This window comes from Podarcis liolepis (genome assembly GCF_965112155.1).
Source record: "Podarcis liolepis genome assembly, chromosome: 8".
Classification (NCBI taxonomy): Eukaryota; Metazoa; Chordata; class Lepidosauria; order Squamata; family Lacertidae; genus Podarcis; species Podarcis liolepis.
Genome location: NC_139560.1, coordinates 28,398,868 through 28,412,810, shown reverse-complemented (window position 1 = coordinate 28,412,810; position 13,943 = coordinate 28,398,868). Strand labels below are relative to the sequence as shown.

The window sequence follows — 13,943 nt, the reverse complement described above, 5'->3', positions numbered from 1 at the left end:
GAACCAGGCATAGGGCCTTCTCGGTAGTGGCGCCCTCCCTGTGGAACGCCCTCCCACCAGATGTCAAAGAGAACAACAACTACCAGGCTTTTAGAAGACATCTGAAGGCAGCCCTGTTTCGGGAAGCTTTTAATGTTTGATGTGTTATAGTATTTTAATATTCTTTTGGAAGCCGCCCAGAGTGGCTGGGGAAGCCCAGCCAGATGGGCGGGGTATAAATAATAAATTATTATTATTATTATTATTATTATTATTATTATTATTATTATTATTATTATTATTATTTCTTGTGGATGCATCCTAATCACATTGCTTTGAATGAATTGCTTAGCCCATGCCATCTTCTAGATGGTTCGCCTTTAAATGGCGCTGTGCACTTTGAGGCAGGGATCTCAAGTGCTAAAGCTAGCAAATGCATTATCATACCAGCAAAAGAGCTGTGTTTTGTTTTAGGCTAGATTTTAAGTATTAGTAGCTAACTCTAATCTACCGAGGCAAAGTGCTTTTATACAAATTTCTACTTTGTCACCTTTGCTAATTTATGTCACTTTAAAGTTCCATGTACATTGAGGGCAATATGTTGTTATTTCCAATCAGCCCTATGACTTGAGCAAGAGATGTTGAAAAATGCGTAGTTATAGTCTCAGCCGCAAGGCACTTGCTTGGGTGACACATATACTAAAATTGGAACGATAGTGAGGAGATTAACTTGGTCCTGGTGCAAAGATGACACACAAATTCATGAAGCATCCTATATTTTTATACTGTCTGAGGAGAAAAGCAGTTACCCCAGTGTGTATGCCATATTCCCATGAGCAATGTTGATGTGAAGCAGAGCTATGTACCTCCCTTGTGGCTTTTTAGAAGGCTGACAGGGCAACCCTCACAGGAGAGGATCCAAAATTAGATCACCACTGTTTAATGAAGTTAAGCAGCCAAAGTGTGTGGAGACATCTGATCAGGATTGTGACACTGGATGATGGACAGTTACCCTTTCCCCCAAGATCATGGTCCCAAGGAAAGAGCACCCTGAAAGCTATTTGCCCTACAAAGGGGGGGGGGAACCTGTAGATACAAGCATTGTCCTCCTTGTAGGGCAAATAGCAGTTTGGAGGGCGGTTTTAACCAGGAAAGTGACACAGGGGCATCAGGTGTTAAATCTCCCAAGTCCTGTTAGATCTCACCACTGCCACAGCTCCTTTTCCATTGTTAAAAAGTGGCAGGAGATTCAGTCACAGGTCTCAAGCCCCGAGAGACATTTTTTTTATTGTGCAAAGCCTTTGATGGGATGGCATGACTGCCAATAGGAAGTATCTGTGTGCTCTTGTTTGCTGGCTTTTTTGTGGAATTCATTGTCTCATTATAGCTGAGCAGTTTTCATGATTTTAGTTCAATGTTGTAGTAGGGTGGTTTGAACAGTTTGCTTGCATTCTATTATGCTATGTGAGTTGCCTTTTGATATGTTGGGGTCTGAATGTGGGGTGGAAATATATAAGTAAAGAATAATGGTGAATACACAGTCATGATGGTTCCACCACTAGATCACACATCTATGCCGACTAGATAATCAACTTTGCCCTTAGATCTGATTCTGAATAGTACTATATCATGCCATAGCTCTGATGTCATTTCCTTTTATAGGTGTTTATTCTAACATTTGTCCTGTCCTGTATATGTTGTAGCATCACCAGGGCTGTCTTTAGCATATGCGACGCTGGGGTGGAAAGATCTGCCCACCCCCCACCCCCAGGTGCACAGGGGGGCAGATCTGGCCGACCACCTCAGCATCTCACTGGCTCGGTTGCCCCCAAACTCGTGGCGCAGAGCTGCCCGCAGCAGAAGAGCCCACTGCGGCACTCTGAGTGATGGGTGGGCTCTTCCCTGGACTCAATTCTCGGGCCCCAGACTCTCAGGCTGGCGCCCCTGAGAGCCTGGCGTCCGAGTGCCACGCACCCCTAGCGCCTATGGGTAAGACGGCCCTGAACATCACTACCTGTGATTCTTGAAGGTTTCTCTCTCTCAATATTCTCTCTCAACTGTAAATGACGGAGCAATCTCTATTTTCATGCTTGCAAGTCATGTTGTACTGTTTAATTTCCAAATGTTAATTAACCTGCCCTCCAGTAATGTCAGCTGCTGTTGCTGCCACCACTGCTGCAGCCAGCTTGTCTGTCTGCCTTGGTGCCAGCGGTGGGGGAATGCTGCATCAGTCTGTCAGCACTTGGGCACATATGTTGTCTCCATGCTGTGCATCAGGTTTAGGTGCCAAAATAAGGTGTTAACAGTTATTAGGTCTGAGTTTGAGATCGAGGGTTTGGGGGTGGGGGGCTTGCTGAATGGTGGCTATGATTATAGAGGCACATGACAAGCCAGAATGCATACTCTGCTTAATCTCAGAACTGTACTACAGCTGTCAAAGGGAAGCCAGTTTGAGATTCCTATAATTCAGTTAAATGGGGATTCCCCCCCCCCCCACTGATAACATACCTAGCCTATTATATCTATTGGAATTAAAATTGGCATTCTCTTTACTTGCCCTTCCTTACCCTATTTCCCTGCTCACATTTTTTAAAATACTATTTTTCAGTAGGAAAACAATTTATTTTCTGCGCTCCTGAATTTATATTCTGAATTTATATTATATCCTGAATTTAGATTCTGAATTTATATTCTCACAAGGTGCGGTGGAACCATAAAACCACAGATCTAAAACTCTGGGTTGGAACCAGACTTGCCTTTCCATGTGTTTCCATTTATGGAAGGAACCTTGATCCACTGGAGGAGACGTGAATATGGCTCAGGCATAGGCAAACTTGGCCCTCCAGATGTTTTGGGACTACAACTCCCATCATCTCTGACCACTGGTCCTGTTAGCTAGGGATGATGGGAGTTGTAGTCCCATAACATCTGGAGGGTCGAGTTTGCCTATGCCTGATATAGCTGAGTGCCACCTTCTCCCTGCGGCAGTCATACTGTTGTGTGTGTGTGTGGGGGGGGGTGGTTCTCTGACCCTCTGAAGCAACCCTTGTGGGAGCAAAGGAGGCTAAAGGAATTGGCCAAATTTACTTCTCCTTTCCTCTTGTGGAGAAACTTGTGGGTAGAGTTCACCACAGTCAGGATCCAACCCAATGGCTCGGAGACCGAGTACACATCATATGTTGAAAAGCATGTGTCCACTCCCTTTAATAATCCTTGAAAAGGTAGTTTACTCCCCACAGACCTACAGTTCTCAGCACCCTTAACATATTACAGTTCCCAGGAGTCTGGCAGAAGGTGCTTTAAAAAAGAAAGAAACAGATTTGGTCAAGTGAATTGCTTTTTTTTAAAAAAATCCAGAAGTCGATTTGAATCCCCTCCCCCTACCATCTTCTCTACAGAGATGAACTCATAACTAGCTGTGAAGAAAATTCAGCTTGAGCTTTCAGCACATCTTGTGCTGCAAATTCCCTTGCCTCATCCATCTGCCAGAGAATTTCAGGCCCTCCAGAGAGTGATGCCTGGAACATGATTTCTTCCCTGCTCCCATCAATTAACAGGTTTCCCTCTGAGAATATGGTGGAACTGAAGATAATTCTGTTTCTGTGCCATGTAGATGCAAAGTTTTTTCACACACGCACACACAAAAGACTTCAAGGAGTTTTTCCTTAAAAATAAGAATGCTGTAGCTTAAACTTGGATCAATTTTATTTTATTTTTTTTGCTGGAGTTATAGCATTTAAAGGACCAAGGAATCCTTTTTGTTTTAGGATTTTGGGATTGGGGGTTTTGAAAAATGCAGATAGCCCAAGGAATCGATGGTCTGTGGGTGGTATCCAATGACTTCCCCACCCTCACCCCAAATGCTCCCCATGCCCCCCATCTGCTCCAAATAATTGGGGGAAACCCCTGCGCAGAATTAGTTGAAGAGAAGGTGCTGCCCTTTGTCTCCCCCCCCCCCATCTGTTAATTCTCTCCCAGTTTATGCCTTAATCAGCAGGGGGGCTTAAAAACAAAATTCGTGTGAATTCACAAGTATTCTGGGTGCATTTTCTCACAACATGCATTTCTAACTATATTTTTTTTTCACAGTTAGCATTTCTAGATACATTTTATCCCCAAATACACATTTTTATGTACATTTGGTATGTTTTTGAGCAGAGAGCTACATCACAAAATTTAGCGAAGGGCATATTCTGAAGGACAACTGTGTTCTGATTGGCACATCAAGTCAGGAGTAATAATAATAATAATAATAATAATAATAATAATAATAATAATAATAATAATAATAATATATTTATACCCCACCCATATATTTATTTATACCCCACCCATCTGGCTGGGTTTCCCCAGCCTCTCTGGGCAGCTTCCAACAAAATATTTAAATACAGTAGTCTCTGGGCCTTTTAGGTTTGTACTGGAGTTCACCAAAAAATGAATTCTTCCAGCATTATTTGATAGCCTTGAGAGGAATAGTGCAGGACCATGAACAGCATTCTGTGATTTCAAGGTTCTTGTATTTATTTATAAGACCTTTAACAACTTGGGTGCAGCCCTCAGGGACTGCCTGATTCTGTTTATCTGGGGCTTTTTTCAGCCAGAACCCACTGGAACTCAGTTCTGGCACCTCTCAGGTATGCACCATTGCCATTATAAGAGAACAAGGGAGGAGTTCATGGAGAGTTCTGGCACTTCTTTGTCTAGAAAAATAACACTACTTATATCCCTGCTTAATCACTGAAGTTTTTTGGGGGAAGTCACTGTTAGTGGTCTTCCATGGCTCAGATGCATAGATTGGAACCACAAGAAGCTATGCATTCGGAATTCTGGACCCAATCTTGTTGCCATACAGTTGAGGTCCAGTAGGCCACCTCCCTGCAGAACCTCTGGTGCTTATTGAAGACTTCTTTAAAGCATTGCAACCAGATTATAGTTTTAATTCATTTTCAGTCTCACTGTATTGGGTTTCCTGTGCAGCACTTTAGAGACTACTGCGATTAAGCATATACAAACCTTTGAAATAAAGTAAGTAAATGATTTCACTGCATACCTGGAGAGAACTTTGGAAGCATCTCATATAGTTTTGGTCTCTGCTGAGCTCATTTATCTGGATTCTTTTTGGGTCATTGAAATGAATGGGAAGACAGTGGAAAACATTTCCTACATTGACACTTCTGGTTGCAGAATAGAACAAACACTAAGTTTTGTAATAGCAGAGACTGTGTGTGTGTGTGTGTGTGTGTGTGTGTGTGTGTGTGTACAGTATTAGAGCAACACCAGTATGCAAACTATCTTACATACTAGTGCCAAACCAAGACAGCTTCCACCCAATTTATAGTAGAAATGGGAGTTGCGACAGAAAGCAGCAGAAGTAATGTAATTTTATGCATGCTTGCTTTACTTACTATCAGTGGCTTTCCACATCATTCTTTTCCTATTAAAATAAAAGCAACTCAAGAGTAACATGCCTCCAATTGGCAAGCAACTTTTGTGTCTCCAGTTGGCAAGAGCTTCTGAATAACAAAACAATGCTTTTTAAAAAGTGATTATTTCCAGCGGTAAGGTAGCAGACATGGATTGCTGGGTGAGGTGGAGTTGCTACACTAGTTTCCTGGTGGGCCATTTCCTTTCCCCTAAGCGTTTGTAACCCAGGACAACTTTGCTCTGCTCCCCCCAAAAGGAGGCCCTGTTTCTCACATTGTAATTCAGAGAGAACTGGCAGCTGAAGAACGTGGTCCTTGCATGAAAAAACACAAACAATGCTTTTTGTTTCATGACATTCCAGTGACTTTTGTTCCAGCCTTTAGTATGCAAAGAATTGACTTCAAAAGGAACCCATAATTACTATATTGTATGTCTTTAATCTACAGGATGAAAAAAAAAATACATGCCACCCACAAGATGCTTGTTAGGAGAAGCATTATTTTTTAATTCCTTTAGAATTTATTCCGTAATCAAAGGAGAGAGGTTTAAGAACAGCATGAGAAAGAGTCTTTCATATTTTATCCCTGCAACACTAACCACTAACATTTTGTAGTCTATTATTCTGCAATGATAACAAGACCCTTTTGAATTGTTTAAAATTTAATTGGCCAAGTTATTAAGCTGTGAAAATCTTTCTCTCCATAGTGTGGGGCAAGTGAGAGTTGTAACTCTGGGTTCAGCCATTTGAAGCCAGCTGGAGAGGAAGATTAGTGCCATTAAAATAATCACTTTCTCACATTAAAAAATCTTCTATGGGCCCTGTGTGTGTGTGTGAAGAGAGCATAAGAAGAGTCCTGAGGAAACAGTCTAGGTGCCCATCAACATTAGTCCAGTTTCCTACAGTTATGGCTCCAACCTTAAGCTCAGAGTCAGAGGAGGAAGGGATGGACTTTGATAATCTTTGGTAACATGAAAGTCCTGAGCGAGGCCAAAATCTGGTGCCCTCAAATTGATCTTCTCAATTATGGATCTTCTCAATTTTGCACACACACCCCGGCTCAACGTCCTATGCAGGAGACTGCCTTTATTCCCATTTTAAGGGATGGAGTAGGGAGTAAATAGAAACAGAGGAACATAGGAAGCTGCCTTATACCAAGTCAGGCCATTAGTCCATCTAGCACAGTACTGGCTGCACTGACTGACAGCAGCTCTCCAGGATTTCAGACAAGGAGAAAAGTTTGGATTTGATATCATGCTTTATCACTACCCTAAGGAGTCTCAAAGCGGCTAACATTCTCCTTTCCCTTCCTCCCCCACAACAAACACTCTGTGAGGCGAGTGGGGCTGAGAGACTTCAAAGAAGTGTGACTGGCCCAAGGTCTCTCAGCAGCTGCATGTGGAGGAGCGGAGACGCGAACCCGGTTCACCAGATTACGAGTCCATTGCTCTTAACCACTACACCACACTGGCTCTCCCAGCCATACCTTAGAGATGCAAGGGGTTGAATCTGGGACCTTCTGCATGCAAAGCAAGGAGGTCTTTTAGGCAGCAGCTGTGTCAAAATAGGGATGGGAGAGCAATTCCATTCCATTTACATTCTGATGCAAAGTGACTCACTTCTCCCAAACAATACATGAACTGAAACACAGCTATCCTGTGAAATTCAGCTCCTCCAAATCTTGTGATGCAATTCTCCAACGCCCAAAACATGTACAGTGGTACCTCGGGTTACAGAGGCTTCAGGTTACAGACTCTGCTAACCCAGAAATAGTACCTCTGGTTAAGAACTTTGCTTCAGGATGAGAACAATAATCGTGCAGCGGCAGCGGGAGGCCTCATTAGCTAAAGTGGTACCTCAGGTTAAGAACAGTTTCAGCTTAAGAATAGACCTCCAGAATGAATTAAGTTCTTAACCAGAGGTACTACTATACTGAATAAAAATCCACATGCTAGGATAACATGCACACATTAGTGAATGCATATATCAGTGAAAGCAAGCATATAGAATTGCATCGTCTTAGGGGCAATTGCTTGAAAGAGTGTATATAAAAGATAAAATTTATTTAAAAAATGCATATATTAGGGGAATTGTGCATTAAAATGCTGATGAATTTTCATGAGGACTTCTTTAAAAATTGTAAGCTCCTGCAGAAATGTGGAGAACTAAATTTAAGACTGGAGAGTTTTCAGGGGATACAATGGTTGTTGTAATAAGAATAATGAAGACTTTGGGTTGTATCTGTTATTCGTCATACTCACTTATGGCTAACTTAGGTTCATTAATTTCAGTGGCTGAGTTGAACACAACCTTTTATAGCCAAAATTTGAATGTAACTTCAGCAGTGAAGTGGATAAAAGCTTTTCAGCTTAAAGCAAAACCATTCCTGACATTCAGGACTGCGCCACTGGTATCAATAACTATCAAAAATATATAAGAGCATTCACAGAGACAGACAAAAGTAGAATTGCAAATATAAATCAAGATCTGTCTTATCCAGAATGAATAATATCATGACAAACATAGTCAACTTCCAAAAATCATTCACCACCAATTTGATATGCAGTGCCAATGAATCCATTCAGAGCAAAGTACGTACAGAATAATGTTTTGAGCTTCTACTGAAATAAGTCTCGTGTAGCAGAGTTTGAGCTTAAAGTTTTCCATATAGAACTTTTACCTTGACTTTGGGGATTTGGATGATGATGTAACTTTATTTCGACAGGGGCTTCTGAGAGGGGGAGGGAAAGTGATCTGTAGCTGCAGGCCACTAGAAGTAGCTCTGGCAGCAGTGGCAAATTCCTTGAAACACATCTGCAACCCTCAAATCAACTTAAATCCTTCCCCCATTTTGCTGTCTGTGAATGTGGTGGTGAAAAGGAGGTTGTTTTATCTCAGCATCAACTTTAACAGATTAGCCCAGACATAATTCTAGTTAACACTAGATATTACAATATTGCAATACATAAGACTAAAGAAAACCCAGACCATAAGACTGAACCAATAAATAACGAAACCTAGATTATGTACTCAGTTTATTTAGTTAGTTCTTTAAGCAATTCGTATACTTCTTAGTCTCTAAGTGGTTTACAATACAAAGAAATAAAAATCAATTAAAACAACTAAATTAGCAATTAAATTGCCTATGGGAATAAAAAAAAGTACTCAGCAGCGGCTGGAAGTTCAGTAGGGAGCAAGGGTCTTGTTAATAAACCATTTCTGGAAAATCAAGACCGTTCTTTTAGTACTTCTCATAATATAAAATGCACAAGAATAGTTCTAGAGACTCTGAAATAATGTAAGCACCAACATTCCTATCAAATACAATTGAGAAGACCATAATCCTCTAGAAGTGCCATGTAATCATGAAATTCCTAAACAGTGATTGACACTCTTTGCAGAAAGAGGCTTGGGATGGGAGATCCGGGTGTGAAGGCATCAGCAGTTTCTACGAAGGAAAAGGATAATGATGATGTCTCTAGAATTGCAACTATGAAGCTGTTGCCCTTGCTATGCAACTCCATCCTTTTCAAGCAGAAAGAAACCACACAGTACATTTTAAGCAGCCCTTATTATTGCTGCTTTTTTCATTTCATTTGCTTGCCTTTAATCACATTTCTCTTTCATCTTTCAAGCAGCGCACAGGACTGGCAGATTCTTATTAGTGATTTCACATGTTAACTGTTGTCAAGCGTGCAGCTTTTCTCTGAGAACTGGAGCAGATTATGCAGAGGGACTGCATCTAGCAGCCGGCACCTTGTAGGCACTGTGTCACATCCAGCCTGTGTGTGACCACCAGTTGACCCACCACTCAATCTTTCTTTTCTAGTTCATTTATTTAATGAACTGATGTGATTTCTTTTTTTATCTGCTGTTGCATTTAATACGGCTTTGCTTTTAGTGGCTTTTGTTGTAAACAGATTTTGAAATCTTTTAAATGTTTAATAGTAGAATATTTCTATTTAAAATTATCACCTCCATATCTCCTAAAGCTTACCTGCGGGGAGAAGCAGCACATTGGTATAGGGCAGGGGTCAGCAACCTTTTTCAGCAGGGGGCCAATCCACCGTCCCTCAGACCATGTGGTGGGCAGGACTATATTTTGAAAAAAATAAACGAACAAATCCCTATGCCCCACAAATAACCCAGAGATGCATTTTAAAGAAAAGCACACATTCTGCTCACGTAAAAACACCAGGCAGGCCCCACAAATAACCCAGAGATGCATTTTAAAGAAAAGCACACATTCTACTCATGCAAAAACAGGTTGATTCCCAGGCCATCCTCTGGCTGGATCGAGAAGGCGATTGAGCCGCATCCGGCCCCCGGGCCTTAGGTTGCCTACCCCTGGTTTAGACAGAGTCTGCTAGGCGTACATTGGGAGAAGGAAGGCATTTCTGTTGTATTTGGGCTGCTGTCAAGTCTTGCTGCAGGTTGAGGGTGGCCCAAACCATTTTGCCACTAGAGACAAAATAAGAATTGCTGTCTCCTGGCCCTCCAAGTGTTGCTGATTGGCTTTCCCCAGGAGGGCGGGGAAGTTGAGTAGCATTCGACAAATATGAATGCCCTGGCTCTTGCCAAACCTGGTTTAAAACTTGTTGGCCCCACGTTGGTTGAAATAAAGTCTGAGAGTAAGTCACTGATCAATACCTTCCTGATCTCTTCCTGTCTCTTGAATGTAAAAATGTTGCATTACAAACCCCAAATAAGTTTATAATCCAACTGGGATGTGTTCCAGCCCACAAGCATGTTTGAGAGCATTGGATGGGGTCATCCAACATGAAAAGAAAACCAAAGGAATTCCTCCTTTTAAGCTGATGCCTGCTGAACATATGCATCATCACAAAATGGCTTCCCCCCCTTTCAAATTTTTTTTTTCTCATATGCAGGCCTGGCATCAGGGTTAGGGGTCATTGGGCCCACACCCCTGTAGTGACCTACTGCTAACCCGTAGACTGCCCCTTCCCAAAGCCCATCCTTCACTGCATACTTACTTCCTCTGCTGTCTAAACCTTTGACCATTTATGTTTGACTCTATTTGTGCATCTTATGAATAAGCTTTGTAGTCATTTGCATTTTTAGTGCTTCTTGAACAATAGTTTTCCATTGGAATGGTGCACTGAATCCATTTCTTGGCTCGGTAGTAGGTTAAGAAAATTGCATTCCATTTGATTTCTGATGAGGTGTGAACTTTGCTCTATCCTTAGGTGGTATCTCTTTATTTCCCCCTATTGATCAGTGCTATCTTCCCCAAATTGCTTTTGAACTCAGTGGTGTTTCATTATGTGTAAAGAAGCAGTTTTTATCAACATTTCCACGTCCTTGTAAAAGACAAATATTCACTGTTCAGTTCATATAATCATTCTGTTCAGTTTGTCCTACAATTCTGTTGATGAGTCAATTTTGTTGTATTTATTTTTTAAAAAAATAATACTGCTAAAATAGCATGTTAAGTTATAATCAGACCCTTTTGAAAACTTTGAAAAGTTCAGGGGCTGTTTGGTCATTTGAACCCCCCTCTTTATACTCTATCATGTGTCAATAACATTTTCCTCACCACCATCTCAACCAAAAACAACAACATCAATAATAAGTACACATATAATCATTTTGAAAGCTGCCTATATTTAATATCATAAGTACATGGGCAGTGTCTGCTGAATCAGGCCAACTGCCCATTATAGGACAGCATCTTGTTTCAACAGTGGCTAAGGAGATCCTTAAGGTCCACGACCCGAGCCCAACAGCTCCCTCCTTATTTGTGTTCCTCAGCAACTGACATTGAGAGACCTGCTGCCTCAGAGAGTGAAGGTAGAACATGGTCATCATGACTAGTAACTATTGACCAGTCAGAAGTAGCATGTTAAGATTTTACATGTGATTAATCCAACCTTCCTGAAATTCTTAACAATTTTCAATGTTTATAAAAAGATAACCTTCCTTGATCTACACATAGGCAGCTTCCTATTTGTTTAATTTGTTCTGTAATGGGATGGGGCTAGCTTCGAAGCATTTTGATTGTCACCTGTCAAAGTATAATTCTGGCACTTTGACAATGTTTCTGCATTACCTATCAGTGTGGGCTCTTGTAACTACTTACTTATGCAAATATACACTACTAAAAAGATAAATTTTGTTAGTCAAATTGTAGTTCAGAATCAAATTAACATTTTAACCACCTTTTTATAGGCTGATGAATAACAAACAGTTTTAATCATGCAGCAAGTTGAAATTCATAACTACTGTTCTAATTAGTGAACATGTTTTCTTAATGTGGCTTGGTGTCTTAGGCGTCTCAGAAAAATCAAAGCAAATCTGTTTGATCACAGTCCTCTCTCTTGTTTGCTTTTCTCCATAGGCTGTAAGATTTAGTCAGTTGTCAAGTCAGAGTCACCATCATGCAAAACTTGCAGTCATGATGTCAATATTGTTTTCTTGGGAATCATTCCTGTTGGCCTGGTGTACAAGAAATAAAATGAACAAGTGATAGCCACCAGGAAAATGTGTGTGTGTCGGGGTTGCCATGTGTTCTCTTTTTCCAGGACACGTCCTCTTTTTCAGGGGTATGTAAAATGAGAGTCACCATAGCAATCCATGGTGAAAAGTAGAAGTCGGCAAATGTGTCCTCTTTTTTGCTCTTCAAAATATGGCAACCCTAGTGTGTGTTTCCATCCTGTGGATTTGCCCAGGCAGGCACATTATGTGACCCCAGACTGTAACAGTGACGGGATAAAATCAGGCCAAGTCTTTACTGACAGCAGCAGGCAGGGCAAGGGTTGGCATGGCATTGGGTCCCAGGAACATTTCATCATTCCACAACCCCCATGTTGATGGAATGGATCCGCTGGGTTTGGATCGCTCCTGTACGACGGGAGTCGGCCAGTGTTGAACCTTGCCGTGGTGCAAACCAAGCAAGCAAGGTCTCATGGGGGGACCAGGGTGCAGATTCCAACCAGGCAGATACTGAACCCATGCTTGGGTTTGCCTCAGGTCCCATATGGAGGCCCCCTGTACTATGTTGATCCTGCCCAATGCCATTTCCGTCCTCATACAAACCATGTTCCTCTGCCTAACAAAGGAAAGTCATAATTTCACTTAGGGAAAGGCCAATCAGGTTAAGGGGAGGGAGGAATCCTTTCTGGCTGTCAACCAGCGACCCAAAATTGCTCAGTGAAGGCTCTAACCCAAGGGTGGATGCGTTGGAAGCTCTCAATGCAAAATGGCTGTGAGCTCCAGACGAAGCAGGTTTATATAGGCTTTCCCCTCCCCTCTGCAGCAAGGGCCCATGGGACAACTTTTTCCCATGGGCCCATCACACAGAGAAGATACTGCCCAGTATTTTGCTGCAATCTATGGGGCACAGCACCACTGGGCAAAGGCGTCCTGTGCTCATTGGGCACAAAATGGGGCTTACCCCAAGGGCTATTTCTCAGCCTTTGAAGGTATGGATTGTGGTGGCCTTCAGAGCTTTGCCTTCTCAGGTGGGGTGGCTGTAGAGAGCAGGAAAGCCTTTCTGCCTGAGGAGGGCAGCTGGGAGCTGTCAAGGCTCTGGTTATCAGCCAGCCCAGTCCATGCATTCAAACCATTGCTTTTTTGGGAAAGGTGGCTGCTGCAAGGGAAAACAGCCTCTTCATCTGAGAAGGGATGGTTAAAATGTGGTGATACTGAGCAATGGCAGCATGGCTGACCAGCTCCTTGCATTGATCTCTTTCTGTTATCTCACACTCTTTGTCTACACTGGAATGGAATTATTGTGCAGCTTTTGAGCAGTGTGTTGGAGGGATTGGAATCTTGCTTCCTGTTCACAGATCCCGTTTTCAAAATCCTTGCAGATTTTGTATACCATATTATGGTGTTTTTTAAAATATGTATTTTTGCCCAGGGGTTCCACTGTGAAGGAAAATCTTAATATTGAAAATAAAAAAATTCCTTCCAGTAGCACCTTAAAGACCAACTAAGTTAGTTCTAACTTAGTTGGTCTTTAAGGTGCTACTGGAAGGAATTTTTTTATTTTGACTATGGCAGACCAACACGGCTACCTATCTACTACTTAATATTGAAATTATACCTCTAGCTAAAGAAACATTTCTTGCATTTGTATAGGACAGCTTTGAAGCACAGCACAACAGTGGGTCTGGCATGCCTTTTTTCTTCCATCTTCCGCCCTCAAGGCCATTTAAGGGCACACTCAAATCAGCATCTTTCTGATTAACCCAAGTTCTCAATATAGTATCTCTATATTTATCATCCCAGAATCACCATTAGTGTTTTGATGGCAAGCTGAAATAAGTCATGATGGCACAGAACTATTATTAAGGTTTAATCTGATCCTTGAAACAGACCACAAGGAACATGCTGGCAGAATATGCAGCAATACTAATAATGAAAGAATACATGGTAGCATCCCCACTGAGGGATGGGTGGGGAAATGCTATCTTCCTGCATAATTCTCCATATTTATTATCCATCTCCTCTTACATGAACCTGCCAATCCACTTATGAGTCCTTCCACAACCTGAGGTTTGGTTGATGGGTGTGCCTA

General features: G+C 41.8%; 1 protein-coding gene across 1 annotated transcript in view; it reads left to right on the top strand.

Moving 5' to 3' along the window:
- Positions 1-13,943, top strand: part of CNBD1 (cyclic nucleotide binding domain containing 1) — a 127,220-nt gene that overhangs the window by 16,707 nt on the left and 96,570 nt on the right. The gene's annotated exons all lie outside the window — the stretch shown is intronic.